The sequence below is a fragment of the Panthera uncia genome, assembly GCF_023721935.1.
Source record: "Panthera uncia isolate 11264 chromosome B2 unlocalized genomic scaffold, Puncia_PCG_1.0 HiC_scaffold_24, whole genome shotgun sequence".
NCBI lineage: Eukaryota > Metazoa > Chordata > Mammalia > Carnivora > Felidae > Panthera > Panthera uncia.
Genome location: NW_026057580.1, coordinates 61,807,067 through 61,821,113, shown reverse-complemented (window position 1 = coordinate 61,821,113; position 14,047 = coordinate 61,807,067). Strand labels below are relative to the sequence as shown.

The 14,047-nt window shown below is 35.4% G+C and overlaps 1 pseudogene; it reads right to left on the bottom strand.

Moving 5' to 3' along the window:
- Positions 1–260: 260 nt before the first annotated feature.
- LOC125939118 (cerebral cavernous malformations protein 2 homolog) lies at positions 261–1,333 on the bottom strand (annotated as a pseudogene).
- Between the last annotated feature and the right edge of the window lie 12,714 nt (positions 1,334–14,047).

Genomic DNA, 14,047 nt, shown 5'->3' with positions numbered 1-14,047 from the left:
TATCTGTATAGTGCAGCCTAATATGATGATAAAGTAAGCTATTTTATGTTGCTTAATAATACGGTTTTTTAATACATTCGTGCTTCTTCACAATAGAGGGCCACCTATCACCGCAATTCCCCTGCCCAGCCGGAGCCCAGGGAGAGGAAAAGAGCAGAAGCACAGAGGTCCAGGGAGCCTCTACCCAAGAAGGCAAGACAAGTAAGGGTGTGCAGGTGGGGATGTGAGCCGCCCAAGCCTTGCTCTTACCGTGACGATTCCAGAGCCGTCCTTAGCCCAGATGGTCTCCAGGAAATGCCCAGACTGCAGGTAGTCGTCCCCAAGGATGAAGGGCTGCAGGGGAAGCAGCCTGAACTTGCAGCTGTTCCTGGAGAGCTGCCTCATGTTGAGCTCGGGGACTGAGGCCCTTCGTGCTCCTTGTGAAGCAGCGCAGCGCCAAACTGGAATTCCCGCGGCGTGGGCCACGGCACCCAGTTCGCAGGCCAGCGGCGCAGCCCTTTAGCAGCCACGGTGCTCAGAGCGCTCACGGATGGTCACGGCGGGAGGCGACCCCTGCTTGCACAAGGGCCAGGCCCAAAGGCAACCCGCGTGCGTACACTCGGGTAAGGAGAAAGAGCTGACTCCAGCCTCACAGGGACCTTTGACATCCACTTTGGTGGGAGAGTGTCGTTTGGGAAGGGGCCGATGGTGGGTGGGTGTCGAGGCCCAATAAAACAGTACTCTGCCCAGAAAGTTATGGTGGACTCCGTGTAAACAACCCCGAAGACCTGGCTGACCAGCGAACACTGGTCTTCTACTAGAGCGACACAGGTGTCTGCAGCGAGGCTGGCCAGGGTGGTTGGCCTCCACAGGCCCCACACTGCTTTGGGACAGGGAGCCTGAGCTGAGGCCCCTGGGACGTGGCGCTCACAGACTCTGGCTGTGGGGAAACAGCCCTGTGCCATCTTCAGGAACACCGGATGCAAGGCTTCATTCCGGAAATGGGAGAAGGTGGCAGTGTTATGCGCAGGGACCGTGAGATGGTGTCCTTCTGATCCCTCCAGGCCAGCTTCGCGGGGTAGGCAGACAGGTTGCTAGCATCACGGTGCTCCTGCGCAAGCGTCGGGGAACCGGTGCGCTTGCGCGGTCTGTGAAGTGCAAGATCTCATTCCCCCTGGAGGCGTTCAAGTACCCTGGTGTGTTAACGGAGGCCTAAGTACTTCACCTCCTCCGTGTAGTCGCTCAGCACCGAGGCCAGCCCACATGCTCAGGCAAGGACAGCACCACAGGGTGTGGACCCGTTCCTCTCTGTCACCTTCTCCCAGGCTTTCTTATCTTTATGCTTTTCACTCATTTAAGTGGCCACACAATTCCGGGCCTCTTGCTCTTCTTGCCCTTGGCTTGCTCCGTGCAGCCCCGCGTGAAGATTGAGATTAAGTGTAAATTTGATTCATCAGATTTTAAATGCAATGATCATGTCTTAATTTAGTGTTTTATCCGTGTTCTGTAGAGGAGGACTTTTGGCTTTAATTATAAAAACTATTTTTACAGATCTTATATAAAAAGACAGTTGACAGCAATTTGCATGTTTGGTAGTTTATAAAATTAAAAACTCCACATTTTAAGAATTCTGTAACGTTTTGTCTTTAATCTTATTTTAGGTATGCAGATTTAATTTATTTTTGGGTATAATAAAACTAACACACTTAGGAACACAAAAAGATTTTGGGTAACAATTTAAAAAGTTATTCTTAGATATCAATGTTTATCGTGGTAGAAAATTCAAATTTCTTTTTGTTTTAATGTTAAGAAATATGTATAGAATAGTTAAGAAGAGACTTTCTTATATAAAACAATTGGTAAATTAATATTTGTCATTAGAACTGAACTACCAAATGTCTTAAATTCATTTACAGAAATGGTATTATTTTATACATTTTTATTTTGTTAAACAGGATAATATGCATAGTTTCTTCTTCCACTGAACTCCCCCAACAACCAAGTTTAGAAAATTGAGAAAGGATGAGGTACTATTTATTAATTAAAGTAAATTTAAGTAAATTTAATTAATAAATATTAATTAAATATTAATTTAATTGTGTGTGTAAAATTATTAAATTTATTTAATTAATTAAATTTAATTAATTAAATATTAATAAATATTTAATTTATTAAGTATATATGTATTTAATTATGCATTTCATTATATATTTACTTGTTTAATTTATTTAATGTATTATTTAAATGTATATTTTATTAACAAATAATTTTCTCTAATGAGAAAATTTAAATACAACGTATATCTGATGGTTCTCCTCTGTTATGTAGTTTAGACTCAAAATTTTAATAAACAGTATAAGTTAAAGATGTGTTCATCTCTATATAATAAAATATTACCCAATATTGACAATGCTTAAATAAATTTACATTTTTAATAAATAAGTAGTACATATGTATGCAACACAAGATGGCATTTAATAATGTCCAAGACAAGCACATCATTATACATATTTGTGAATCGTTTCAAATCCTGCTGATTCCAAAACATTTTTGTGACTTTATTGACATTGTTTGCCAAGAATTTACAATATCATTTACTATTCATGAGTATTTCTTTTTTTTTAATGGTTTTATTTTTGAGAGAGAAAGAGAGACAGAGCATGAGGTGGAGAAGGGCATAGAGGGAGGGAGACAGAGGATCCAAAGCCGGGTCCAGGCTCTGAGCTGTCGGCACAGAGCCCAAAACAGAGCTGGAACTCAGGAACCATGAGATCATGACCTGGGCCAAAGTCGTACACTTAACCCACTGAGCCATCCAGGTGCCCTACATGCTAAAGGTTTAATGAGCACTCCCACTGAACCATCACAATTATGATACAGATACTATTATCTCTGTCGTTTCATGTATAAGGAAACTAAGACTTAGAGGTTAAGTAATTTCCCAAGGTAAAAACAGCAAAGACTCCAGGGGAAGTAGTACTCAAACCAGGTCCGCTGACTCCAAAGATAATGCTTCTTTTTTTTTTTTTTTTAATGTTTATTTATTTTTGAGAGAGAGAGAGAGACAGAGAGTGAGCAGGGGAAGGGGCAGAGAGATAGAGACACACACACACAGAATCTGAAGCAGGGTCCAGGCTCTGAGCTGTCAGCACAGAGCCCAATGTGGGGCTCAAACTCAAGAACCATGAGATCATGACCTGAGCCAAAGTCAGATGCTCAACCGATTGATCCACCCAAGCACCCCATATTTATGAGTATTTCTTTAGTTTTATTCATTATACACTGATTCTATAATATCAATGGAATTTTTTCATGATATATATACTTATATGTATGCAATATTTCATTTAATGAACAAAACTGATTACCATTTAAATATTGAAGAACTTCTTCAACCACTTAAATAATTTTACATAAGTATATAATTTCAAAATATTTTTTCAAGGCTACATTTTTACTTTAGTAACCTCACTATAATTATAATAGTAAGTGTATACCTTGACGTTACACATTTATGTGATAAAACTTCTTTTATGAGAGAAATCTTTCTACTTTATGAGTATGTTAATAAAAAGTAAAAATGTATCTGAACAGATATGTATAAATAATTCATAGTGCCATCATGTCTATGAATAAAATATGAATTCAGAATATTTTGAATCATAATATTTTACTTTCAAAATTAGACTATGGTATATTATTCAGCAAAGCTTCACTAATGTAATGATACAGACATTTTTCAGAGTATTTTTACATGTACTCTTGGAAATCAGAGATAAACAGTCGGGAAATTCTCATGGCATTACATTACTCCCCAGATAGGATATTATCTCACAAACACTGCCATTTCACCTAAATACTTCACCTTATTTGATTACTAACCACTTATAACTGAGAATGATTAATTCCTTTATTTTCTTTCGATTTTACCTGTGAAAAGAAAATAAATACAAGAATTTAAAGAAAATATATGATTTGGGAAACATATTCCAAAGAAACCTGTTCTATGAATCAGACTACCGAATGTCAAACGTTACCTAAAAATAATGCAAATGGCTATATGTAATGTGGCTTTTTAAATTCTGAATTCCTCAGAACTTATAAGAGGTATTTATATGGAGGAAGGACCAAAAGTGATGAAAAGACAAAATTTGGTAAACATCCACAGAATTCAAATTCCTAAGTTCAGCTATTATTGCTTTAATTTATCCCTAATACAAGGCTTGGGCCAGGTTGAGCGTCCGACTTGAGCTCAGGTCATGATCTCGTGTTTTGTGGGTTCGAGCCCCATGTCGGCTCTGTGCTGACAGCTCATAGCCTGGAACCTGCTTCAGATTCTGTGTCTCCCTCTCTCTCTGCCCCTACCCCACTCATGCTCTGTCTCTCTATCTCTCTAAAAATAGATAAAACATTAAAAAACTTTTTTTTAATAAAAATAAAATAAAATGTCAGTAAGGAAAAAGTTGTTTGGAATCTGCTTCAATGATTTTAATACTAGAAACCTTCCATAAAGAGGGCATTGTGTTCGGTTTCATGCTATGGTGGCAATATCTTGCAAAGTCAAAGGATTAGAAGTAAAGCCTTAAAGTACAAATAACTCTCTTCAAGGGAAGAGCATTAACCTTTGGCCCACAGCACTTATTAAAACAGACATAATATTTAGTGGAAGATTATTATGTATTGAGAGAAAATATGATACACTAAGTTCATAAAAGATGCCACATATTCAGAGTATTTTGGACAATTTCAAGTTTGAAGTATTCTTTGTAACCTCAGTTGATATCCTCCTTGAGTCATTTTCTATAAGGATTCATAAACCTAAAAGATTAATTTTAATTGTGATGGCATTTTCCCACCATGAGCTAGTCCATTAAAATCATATTGAGTGAGATTACAGGTAAAGTTCTCAGCTGTTGGTTAATTCTCAAGCCAAGGTAAAATTGTGTAATGCCAAATACCCTGCTATGTATGATTTAAAGCGACTATATAAAACACTAGTCAGTGAAATGTGAAACTGTTAAGTGCTTTTCTTGGGTACTGGGCTTGATATCTAGCACAGTAATATATTTTTAATTTAGAAGGATATTTAGAATAAAATTCTAGGAAGATATTTTTACTTTTTTGTAGTAGTAAATGTATTCAACACTAAAGCATTTAATATTACAGTTTACTTTAATTTTTACTTTTCCTAGTAAGAAGGCAAGGTTAAAAAAGTTATATCTTTATCTCCTAAATACTAATTCCCTAGACAGGCTGTCATTTGTCAGTGATAAAATAGTTCATATTGATAGAAATTGATATAAATGTATTATGTTGGAGATCAATATTCATGATATACAGAATGGTGTTCTAATATATAGATTAAACCATTTCTCATCCATTAAGAACTGCATGTCCCCAAATGACTCATAATATGGACATAGTCTTATTGTTAATTGTATATTAATAAATTTTATACATTTACTGTTGTAATTCAATTTTCATTTTTATTATAATGTTTATAGTGCACTATTACATAAGGTATAGAATAAGTATGGATAAAAACAGATTTTGAAGCAGTTTATTCATAAATTTCGATACACATTTTTTATAAGCTGTCAAAAGTTTTTCCTCCTTGAGCATTGATTTCTTCATCTAAAAATAATACTACTACTGTATAGGAATATTTTAAGATTTCGTTTCCTGTTTCACAAACCACAAGATTTTACAACAATGTAAGTAAAGCCCATGAAAGAAATGACATACAAAAGGAAACAATTGCTGTAATAAGCATTGTTCGTTGAGTCCAGTTACATATAACTGATGAGCTACATCAATGTTTCAGTCTTAATACAAAAAATGATTAAGATGTATATATAGACTTTCATCTGCCACCATGATTGTAGAGATCTGTAGAAGTATTGCCAGCACTCTTTTGGTTAAAAAAAAAAAAAAAAGCAAAGCATAGAACAAACATTAAATTAATCAACAGATGAATGGATAAAGAATGTGTTACAAAATATTGTGTATCATATATGATATATATTTATATGTGTATACTATTCAACCATTTAAAAAAAGGAAATTCTACCATTTTGACAATATGGATGGACCTTGAAGACATCAAGCTAAATGAAATAAGTCAGACAGAGAAAGACAAATGATCTTACTTGTATGTGGAATGTAAAAAAAAATCAGAAACAAAGGTCAGGATGGTGGTTGCCAAAAGTGGGAGATGGAGGGTAGGGGAATTGAGTGAAGTGGTCAAAAGTTACAACTTTCAGTAAGATTAATACATTTTAGGAATATAATGTACAATATGAAAATGATAGGTAACTGTCATAGATTTTAAGTCTAAAGATCTCTCTTGGCCAGCAAGAGAGCAGGACACAGGATGAAAAGTGAGAGATAGCTAATGTCTGGGAAAAGACAAGAGCCCCAAATAAGAGTCCTTGCCCCGTTTTTATTAGAATCAGAAGGCTTACAAACATGGCGATGGACTGCACAAAGAGACAATGACTCTGTGAACATTAACTTGGGGACATGAGGGAAAGGGGGTCTTGAAGATATTTGGGGTTAGGGGTTTAGATTAATACAAAACAAAATCCTGGTGCTGGGCAGTCCGGCAGAAGGTTGTTTACAGCGGACATGAGACAGCACCTCTGTTTATCTTAGCTAACCTAGGGATGAGATAGGTAGGACAAGTGACCTCAGGGTTAACAAGGCACCTTTTTCTTTTGTTAATCATCTTCACTCTGGGCAACTTCACCTGCAGCTCAGTGTAGCGGTCTATAGCCCTATTTACCTGCTTACTTAACTTGGTCCTTCCTTCCTGTGAAAGCAGCTTTCTGCTATAGTACTAAATTGGGGGACGTTTTCGCCCTGAATGCCTAATCTTGCTTACCTCATATACCTTTGTATTGGAAGCCTAAACCCCCTCTCTATTCTAGGTGCCTTTGCACACCCTCCCTATTCTGGGGTCCTGGTCTTGTTTACTCAAACTCAGGTGTGAGCATTCTATGGCTTTGTACTTCTTTATGCCTTGTTAACCCATTGGTGTAAGCCCAGATATTCCTAAGCATATTCCACACAGGTGACAATATTGTATATTGAAAAATTGCTAAAGAGTATATCTTAAAAATCTTCATCACAAGAAAAAATTATAAGTGTTTGAAGTAATTAATGTTAACTAAACTTATTGTGGTAACCATTTTGCAATATATCAAATCATCTTGTTGTACACTTTAAACTTTATACAATGTTATATCTCAATAAAATTGGAAAAAATTAAAATTTCAAGTATTATGAATGAAATCATAGAACACCTAAGTAAATAGAGGAAAAAACTTTGTTAAAGATTCAAAGATTCAATATTGCTAGTGTGTTAATCTCCCTCATTTTGATCTGTAGATCCAATGGAATTCCAATCAAAATCTCACCATATGTTTTGGATGTATTTATAAGTTGATTCTAATATGTATATGGAAAATCAAATGTTGAATTTCCATGAACATTTTTCCATAGTCATAACCATTTTTCAAAAAGAAGAATAAATTTGAACCTCAGATTCAAAATTTATTTTTCAAATAAAGCTACAGTAATCAAGACAGTATTTAGGAAGCACTAAGGGATTTTTTCTTCATTCTTCACAGTGAGAAGCTAGTGCAAATCCTGGAGGTGAAGCTCCAGGTGAAGGTGTGGGGGCCCTCCTAACACAGAAGATTTTAACTCTCAAGATACTCCTTAAGGGCTTTTGCTCCTGGTAAGTTGTTATTCTCTGTGATTCTCTATACCTGCCCTTCTCTCCAGTTTTGGTTGCAGCAGCTTGCCCTGTGACCTCATTTCTCTGTTGGATCTATAAAAGGGTTTTTTGTTTAGCTTGATCTTGTTGTAAGGATGGAGTGCTAACTTCCACACAATTTACATGTTAGAGCAGAAATTTATACTTGTATCTTTTAGAAACAAAGTAATCTAAGAGACTTAACATTTTTAAATGTTGTTCTAAGGAAAATCTTTTTCACTGTATCTGACAAAAGCTAATAATTGAATGAAGCCTAACTGACTTGGCTTTATATATATATATTAATCACATTTGTACCTAAAAAAAGCTGTACAACGTGGAGAGTGCTGCTTTAGTTTGTTGACCATCTGGAAAACTGAATCTGTTTAATTTGCCAATTCATTTTAAATTTGTTTAAATTATTTATGCTACACATGTTCAAATGGACTATTGATTTTGCTTCAGATTTTTCTTCTGTGTGTACACAATAATCCCCAATCCTGAAATAATCTTCAAATACCTTATATCTCTGCCTCAGTATTTCTTATTTACCCTCAAGGTATTCCATTTTAGTTTTTAATGTGTAAAGATTAAATTGAAATTCTTAGTGGGAATGAAGTAGAATATTCAATTCTTGACTTTATCTCCAAGATAACTGTGCTATTGTCAGTTCATTTTTCCTATGATTCTCTCTTTATGTTACCTCCGTATATGAAAGCATAGACAAGCACATCAGTAAATCTCCTGAGTTGTAGCCATATTCTTCCTTGTCTTGATTTTATGGCAGCAGCTGTATTTCATCATGATAATTAAAGTCAACTATCCCTACTAATGTAAGAACAACTTTTTTTGCCCGCCACAAGCAACCCAAAGTGACCAGACAACAGATACAGCTTTACTTGAACCCTTACTATATTTCCAGGTAAAAAAGCTCTCCCCCAGGAAGTCAAAACCAAAAATCAAATAAAAAAGAAATTTTTAATAGAGTTAGAAATGTGGGTGCTAAATTCCCCAGAGTGTTTCTGGTAGGAGCTATCAATACTCCCATTCCTTGGTTCTAGGCTGGTAATGTTGAAACACTCTGTACTTAGCTCACACCAATATAGTGAGCTAACCTAGCCATTAAATGGAAACTAGTATTTTTCTTTCTTTGATATCTATCTGGTCTTAGGCAGCTCTGTAAAGTGAGAGGGATCAACACCAATGCAATAGCGAGAGGTAACAGGTGGGTCTAGGACACCTATTTATATAATATAATTTTGCCCTTTATAATTGCCTGAGCTATACCAAAAGACACCATTTCTGTTGTACAATAAATTGGTGTTGAGTCACTCAAACGTATTATCTGATATTTGGTAAATAAGCATTTATCATGAGAATCTCCAAGCGCCCTAGTCATCTAATGTCTTAAGGCTCATGCTATGGTCTTAGAGTCTATGATATATCCACAAACTGATTTTAAATTTAAGAATAACTCTCTGTTGCACACAACATGGCATTGCACCTCTGGTTATTTATCTAAAGAAAATGAAAACAATAAGTTGAAAATATGTATGTACTTTCATGATCTTTGCATTATTTATAGTAGCTAAGATATGGAAACAGCCCAAGTGTCCATGGATAAATGGATAAAGAAACGGTGTTATATATACATGTATAATGGAATATTATTCAGCCACAAAAAGAATAAAATTTTTCTATTTGCAACAGCATAGATGGACCTTGAGGTCATTATACTACGAGAAATAAGTGAATAAGAGAAAGGCAAACATCACATGATCTCATGTATTTGTGGAATCTGAAAACAAAAAACAAGTTCATAAATAGGAGAGTAGATTGGTGGTTGCCAGAGGTAGGGGATGAGGGGTGAGTGAGATGAGGGATATAAAAGAGAGGCTGAAATGTTGAAGGTGGCCAAAAGGCACAAATTTTCAGTTATAAAATAAGTAATGGAGATGTAATATACAGCATGCTAAGTTAATAAAATACCATGTTGCACATTTGAAAGTCAGTAAGAGAGTATATCCTACAAGTTCTCACACAAGAAAAACATTATTTTTTGCATGTATGGTTGCAGATGTTAACAGGACTTATTGTGGTTATTATTTTGTAATGTATACAAATATTCAATCTTTTTTTTAATTTATTTTGAGAGAGAGAGTGCGCCCATGAGCTGGGGAGGACCAAAGAAAGAGGGGAAGAGAATCCCAAGCAGGCTCTGTGCTAAGAGTGGAGGGTTGAGCCAGGAACCATGAGATCATGACCTGAGCCAGAATCACGAGTTGGATGCTTAACTGATGGAAACAAAAAAATTAAGTTCGTCAGAATTTGCCATTGAAAGCATTATTGGCCATATATTTGTTTTACAAAATATTTTTAACTCAACTAAATTTCTTCATGATATATAGGTGTGTGTGTGTGTGTGTGTGTATGTTAATATTTTATCTTAGCTGTGATTTGGAGGAAAGTAACTTGATTTAAGCAAATTTGTTGAATTTATAAGCATGGAGTTTTTCATAATCTGTACTTACTATCTTTTGTCTATATAATTAGTTATATTCTTTCTTTCATTCTTTCTTGTTGTCAAATTCGTTTATCTTTTTAAATAACCTGATTTTAATGTCCTTTATGTTTTTCTGTATTTTTCAGTTTGGAATTTTATTGTTTTCTTCTTGTCATTTTTTAGTTTTTCTCACTTAATTTGGCTTAGTTTTCTAAAACCCCGGATAATAATAAAGGGTAAATTTTTGTTGTCTTCTCCAGTGCATATGAGTTTCTTTAGTACCTTGAGAAATAGGTTGAATTGTTGAAGACACGACTTGGAGATGTATAAGTTTCTGGCAAAACATCACCATAAAATAGAATTATAGTGAACTTTCCCATACTTCTTTAATTTATGTATCTTTATATACATAGCTTAGTCAGATGTGTTTTGCATGATTTTGATCAATGTTTCTCAATCTTTGCTAAATAGCTTTAAGAGATTTTGAAAATTAATATAAATTAGTTAAGATCAATTTAATCAGAGTATAGGTGAGGCCCAGGGATAATCATTACTTAAGGCTCTCCAGGTAATTCCAATATGCAACAATTTTCATAAAATCTAACATAGATCCTACTTCCCCTTGGTGAAATAAGTATATATGTATATTCATGAAACAACTAAGTTTTTTAAATATGATGTAGTTTTATAACTAAAAATAAATATAAATCATCAATTAATTTTCATTTCGGCTATTGGTTTTGATGTACCAATCATTCTTTGACTTTAGTAAGAACTCATTATTAACATATAAAACAGTAATGTGGCAGCCTCATACAGCTAATCTGGTATGATGAACTTCTTCCTGGGTCAAAGACATTTCTAAAAGGATTTATTTCCATACTTCTACCTCTATTGTGAGGCCAGTCTGTGAAGAGTAGAGAAAATGAAGATCAGGATAGCATTACTTGTAGGCAATGGTTGTCCTGATATAAAGTATATTATACAAGCTCACTCGATATTTAAAAAAAATCAAGAAAACAAAGAGAAAGAGCACCTGGGTGACTCAGTGTGTTAAGCCTCCGACTTTGGCTCAGGGCATGATCTCATGGTTCTTGAGTTTGAGCTCTGCATCCTGCTTGGGTTTCTCTCTTTCTCCCTCTCTCTCTCTGCCCCTCCTCTCTCTCTCTTTCTCTCTCTCTCTCAAAATAAATAAACTTAAAAAAAAACGAGGAAATAATTAAGTTGAAATAAAGGAAAAGAAAATATGAGAATCTTTGAGGAACTCACTTTTTAAATTTATTTCCTCTTATGTGAGAAAAGAAAAATGAGAGCAAATATTTGGCTGAAAGAGACTGAGAAAATGACCCAGTGCAAATTAGGGATTTCCTCAGGTTGAGTTGTGCCTTCTTTTGCTTTTTTATTATTTTATTTTATTTTGTTTTGTTTTTTATTTGAATTTTATGGTCTTTGAACATATTCTGTATCTGAGGTTCAATTTTCGTTATATGGAAACTCAGTTTCTTCCCTGGAGTCTCCCAAATGAAGTGGGCAAAATTAATATAATTCTGCCTCCTCGAGATCCTACTGAACTTTCCCAATAAATGTAATATGTATTCAGTGACTTCCTGTACAGACTAAGTCTCAATTAACTGTTGATAGAAAATTAAAAAAAAAAACTAAATATAATCTTACTACTAGAAATCCATCAACCCTACATACAAAATCAAGATATACACGTGAGGGACTAAGTTATAGTATGACTGATAGAGACATTGAAAGGAACAGTAAGTGAGCAAGGTGTATTGATGCAGATGACATGGACCCTACCCTATGATTAGGTACTTCTAGTTTTAAGCTTCAAATAGAATATCTCCTTTTTTTAATGAAGAAATAGTATTCACATTTTTCTGTGTGCTATATCAGCATTCTGTCCTATACATGAAACATAGCATGCATGGTATTGCATTTGCTTGTCTGTACATCTAGACATACAGTTATATAATGAAAGGAATTATGAATTGAGTTTTTTTGTCTTTAGTGACTGGTGGACAGGAATGACTTTGATAATTTCTCTCAGATAAATTAATATATTCAATAGATTTTGCTATTAAATTGTATAGATGCAATATTTTGGGGATTCTAATGTATAGAATATTTGAACTAATATTTGATCAATAATGTTTTTCCACCTATTTAAAACAATCAGTTTATATCATACATTAGAAAAGATTGCACTAACTCCAGTGACATCAGTTATTGACTTGAACATTTTGCTCTGAAATTATACAACTGAAAGGGTCCATGTCCTTATGTCTCTGAGCTGGTGACCTCATTGATTTTTGTCTGACACCTGAAATATATGTGTGCAATTCTGTTACATTCCTCCTGCCTATCTTAATTCCCAAAGATGTATGCTTTCTTATGAAAGACTGTCTCGACCATTCCCATTTAGTAAAACAAGGTGAGTTCAATATCACATTTACTAAGACTAGCAAGTATTCTGTTTTGTAATTGTTGCCAATTTCTCTTTTAGGTAGTGACAATAAATTCTGCCATATATAGTGGAAATTATAAATAGTAGAGTGTGTAGGATGAAACAACAGCATGAGTTTTTCCAGAGAAGGCAGGAAGTGAACATGAGGTAGAGTTTGGGACTGAAGAAATGAAAAGGAGCTAATCACAACTGGTGACAAGACCTTGTGGTTAGCTGATGTACATATAGCTACAGATATTAGTAGTTCCTGAAAGAAGCAATATACTTGTGACATTGGTCAGAAGAAACCACATCTGATGGATGGTTTGTGTGCAGCTAAAGAAATGGAAAGGGTAGTTTCTCTTTGGTTTTTGTTTGGTTTTCTATTTTAGAGAGAGAGAATGGGAGTAGGGGAGAGGGACAGGAGGAGAGAGAGAAAGAGAAAGACAGAGAGAGAGACAGAGAGAGAGAGACAGAGAGAAAGAGAGAGAGAGAGAGAGAGAGAGAGAGAGAGAGAGTCTCAAACAGGCTGAACCTGTAGCCTAGTGTGGGGCTCAATCCCATGACCCTGGGATCACAACCTGAGTGGAAATTAAGTCAGAAGCTCAACCAGCTGAGCCACCCAGGAGCCTTTGTTTCTTTATTGATTCCTGTTATTGGCTTTCTTTCCTTACTCTATCCCTAAAGATTGGATTGGTGTCTCTCAAGAGTCTATTTCTGATCTATTTTTCTTCTTTCTCAATGTGCAATCAACAGGCAATTCTATACGCCCTTTTGTTTTTCTACCATCTATGTGCTCATACTTCCATGTTTGTATTTCCAGCCCAGATAGCATATTGAGTGCTAATAAATTTAACCTAACTATCAATCTTCTGTACTTAGATATTTTTAATATGAAATTTATTATCAAATTGGTTTCCATACAACACCCGGTACTCATCCCAACAGGTGCCCTCCTCAATGCCCATCTCCCACCCCCCTCTCCCTCCAACCCCCCCATCAACCTTCAGTTTATTCTCAGTTTTTAAGGGTCTTATGGTTTGCCTCCCTCCCTCTCTAACTTTTTTTTCCCCTTCCCCTCCGCCATGGTCTTCTGTTAAGTTTCTCAGGATCCGCATAAGAGTGAAAACATATGGTATCTGTCTTTCTCTGTATGATGTCTTTAACTTAGCATAACACTCTTCAGTTCCATCCACGTTGCTACAAAAGGCCATATTTCATTCTTTCATTGCCACGTAGAATTCCATTGTGTATATAAACCAAAATTTCTTTATCCATTCATCAGTTAAAGATATTTAGGCTCTTTCCATAATTTGTCTATTGTTAAAACTGCTGCTATGAACATTGGGGT